General features: G+C 38.0%; 1 long non-coding RNA gene across 1 annotated transcript in view; it reads left to right on the top strand.

The window, feature by feature from the left end:
- The window catches only part of LOC118416696, a 13,263-nt gene that overhangs the window by 7,987 nt on the left and 1,276 nt on the right, over positions 1-4,000 (top strand). The window contains exon 2 of the long non-coding RNA XR_004831251.1: positions 481-482. This is a non-coding gene — a long non-coding RNA (uncharacterized LOC118416696). The remainder of the gene's footprint in view (positions 1-480; positions 483-4,000) is intronic.

Here is a 4,000-nt window from a genome sequence, read left to right on the forward strand (position 1 = left end):
TATACTAGTAGCCGTGTTGCCTGGCATGGCTACGTGCAGACACCGCTAAAATTAAAAAAAAAAAAAAACGCACGTAATGGGTCCGCATTGAGTGCCGAGTCTGCCGGGGCGGAAATAAAGCCATATTAGCCGTGTTACCCCGGCCAGAACTCCGTGCAGACACGACTAAAATTGAAGAAACGCACGTAATGGGGCTGGATTGTCTTCATCCGGGGCGAGAAAATATAGCCGTGAATGCCCGGCCACGGCTACGTGCGGACACCGCTAAAATTGAAGAAGCGCACGTAATGGGCCTTTACCTGGGGCGAGCGTGCAAAGATAGCGGAACGCGAGCAATGGCACGTTTCGTGTTGACCCTCGTGTGAAGAGAAACCTCACGTCGTGCTATTCCTCATATCATGGTCCCCTTATATACCTGTACCAGGAGCTGCCTAACTGATATTTTTTTTTAATAAGTCTTACAACATGCTTGGAAAATAGATGTTTCAATCTTTGCAACAAAGTTGATGTGGACTACTTTATTAGTGTGTCAATGCCTACTAAGGATTTCTGTACACAGTCAATATCAAATGCTTTGTCTTTTAGTATTATCTAGTTAGTATATTCTTGCAATTGAACAAGACTTTTTGAATTCAAACAAATTGTGAAACAATGACTACCTTAACTTTAATTCCTTTGACAACAAGAATCACAATGTGATTTAATTTCTAAGATGATGATACCAAACTTGTTTTTTCTATAGCTTGATGTAACAGCAGTAGACAGCTGGGCCTCTACGTGGAAGGGATACAATTTGTCCTTGTCAGCGGGTTTGTGAACATGATTGCACTTGGAAGAGAGATTGAACAGGGGGCCCGCCTGAGGTCAAGCGTGGCCTGTTCTTTGTGCAGTAGATAGGTCAGGTGTCCACGTCTATTGTAGTGATAGATTAAGGCCAGGACCACAGAATCACAAGTCACGTTTGTTTTACATATGGCCTTTACAGTATAACTGTGGTTGCAAAGTCGTGATGTATATTCCACAGTGATATCATGGTTTCAAAGCATACATACATATATATAGGTATGATAGTTATACTTGATAATGAAAACTTTTGCTTGGATAAAGCAACCATTTCTAAGTTGTATGCCTACCAGAGCTGCACCAGAACCACTTTACCTTCTGATACATGTAAAAGTATACACTTTAGACTCAGAATATCTTCTTAGTTTCAATATACTTGTGTATACATTGTTGCACACCTTTTTTTTTTTACATTTTTCAGCTACAGTATGCTAAATTCTTGAGCCTAACTCTGTACGTGTAACAAAGTACCTGACTTTGAAAATTGATTACACAAAGTCAAGGACACCCTCAAAGCAATTAGAAAGTTTCACAGCCTTGAAAACTTAAAACCCCAAGTTGTCAGAGCTTACTGAAAATCATTGAATTACAATGAATTGCAACTACAGCTGTTGGTCTTGAACAATGATCATCAAGAAATAAAAAGACCCCAGGCTGCATGACGGATGCCTAAGACTTCTTGTTCTGTATGTCCTTGAGCCACGCAAGGTACTCATGATCCGCTTTTCCTGGAAACAGATCACATTTGGCTTATTCTAGTTCAGTCTCTGACGTCATAAGTCCATAAAATGACAGCCTTAAGGATCGGTTGTGGTAGTTACCATCCGTCTCTCTGCAGGGATGGGGGCGTAGTCATCATGAGGCTACAATTCAGCACACCTAGACGGGTATTGATATTGTATTTGTACCAACACTATTGTCCCACATGCTGCTTGATTGCAGTGGTACAGAAAGACTTAAGTTTATGTAGTATTGTGATCCATCAGTCATAATCCTGTTGATTTGTACTCTGTGGAAGATGGCTAATGTTGTTCACAATTGTCCAGAAGGTATTTAAGCTAAAACAACGTAAGGCATGTTGTAAGTCATCTGATTATCATCTTAGGCTCTCCTGTTGAATTCTGTTAAAGTGTTGGGGGGGAAATATGAAAGGTAAATTTAGTTTTGACACAATTAATAATTGTGTCTTTAAATACCAAATTGGCTTACCTAAGTACCGGAATATGAATACCAGCAAAATACAAATCAACATTGTCTTTTCATATCAGCAAGCTTGAGGAATGCTTCAAATGCAAATTATAGCCCCAGGATCTCCATGGTCAGTCATCAGAGAAGTCATGAGGTCAAGACAAAGGTCAATACTTCCCTGTAATATGGAGCTAAATGAGAATAGAAAACTTGGTCTCGTCAATTTGGTTATAATGTTTTTTTGTTTTGAAGATTAGAGCTTAAGATTAATGGTAACCAGAGGCTCAAGAAAATGCAGCTACAAAATATGATAAGATAACCTTGTGACATTTCTATTATATATATATCAAGTGTCATTCTTGTGGTATTGTTTTTTATCTTTGCTATTTTATTACGTCTATCAACTGGGATGGAATTAAGGTCTTTGCTGCTACTCCATAAAACAAGTTGACTTAAGTTGGGATAAGTTTTAGTAGCAATTATTCTGAAACATTATCTTGTGATAAGAAGATCAATAGCAGTAAAGCACAGAAGGAAAGTGCTTAGGTGGGATTTTGTATTATCTGCAGTTTGATTTAATCATACAGACATGTATAGTATAATGATTGTTCAGATACAGAATTTTGGCATTGTTCTGTCTGAATTCTTCAGAATTCTTCTTTTATCTTTTTACTTGTCAGATGAATCTGCTCTAAGTATCCTCCTTTTTTATCCTTTTCTTTTTTATCTTTTATTTTCCTTGGAGCCTCTATAATATAAGTCTGCGTGGGCCCTTTCTCTCCCACTAATGCCACAATTTCCCCTGACTTCCTGAAAAATTGGCAAAATATGAAAAATCGATGGAGGTCAAGTCTGCGTGCCACGCCCTTGCTTCCAAAGATCATTAATCTTTCTTCCACTGAAAATTGTTGCGCAGGTGGTGGAATTGTTATTGACATTACTGTCAAACTTTATAACGAGATCTTGATGTGGACGTTTGTTTGGAGCACAGTTTGACACAAAGGGAGGAAGAATGGGGGCTCTCAGGGACATGCGAGGTGATTAAGGTCTCCTTACTTGTAATGGTTTTGAGAAGTGGCATACATATTCATAAACCCCCAAGGCGTCCTCAAAATTGATGGATTACTTGCTGCAGTGAACTCTGATGACGCCAATAATACTGTTAGCCATGCTTGAACGCAGGAGATGTTCCTCTTGTCATTTCTTTTCAAAAGGGAGGCTGCCTTGCTCAAAAAGTTCCAAGAATTAAACAAGGTTAGACATTCAAAATTTGATATTAACTAGAATCTCACTGATGCTTAACTGAGAGTTGTAGTGTGATTTCTGATCACAATTCACAAACCGCTTTTGTTGGAATTTTGCCTGTGGCATATTGTTATGAATAATATTTATACATTTCATAATTAACTTGGTCATTTAGTTTCATGAGCCCCAATAGACAATGGAACATTACATTGATTTAGGAGAACCAATGTGTTTTCCAATAGAAATTTAAATACAGTATGTATTTTGAAAAATCAATGTATGATATGTGCTACTTTCAATCCAAAAGTTTCTTGTAACTTACAACACAGCACTGAAGAATGCTTCAGAACTTCTCAACATCTAAAGCAGCTGCTGTAATCTACAGCATCTTTACTTCATAGGTCCCTGTACTGATTGATTGCAGATGTGCAAAGTGTGGCTATTTTGCTTCATTGAGAGATGGACTTTCTTATATCTGGAATCAATGTAGGATATAGATTATGCTTATAAATGGCTCATCTGTGAACTTGATAACCATTGATTTTTACCACAAGCACTTCCTGTATTACGTTTTCAGGAAATTAGACTGCCACCTTATTGTAAAACATTATCAGGTTATATTCAAGACAGATCTGAGAGCACGTGATGATTTGCCTAATAAAAGTATGTTACCCAAATGGCACATGTTTATGTTTATGTGACATTTTGCAGTAGCATATGAGGA

Source organism: Branchiostoma floridae, chromosome 5 (assembly GCF_000003815.2).
Source record: "Branchiostoma floridae strain S238N-H82 chromosome 5, Bfl_VNyyK, whole genome shotgun sequence".
Lineage (NCBI taxonomy): Eukaryota > Metazoa > Chordata > Leptocardii > Amphioxiformes > Branchiostomatidae > Branchiostoma > Branchiostoma floridae.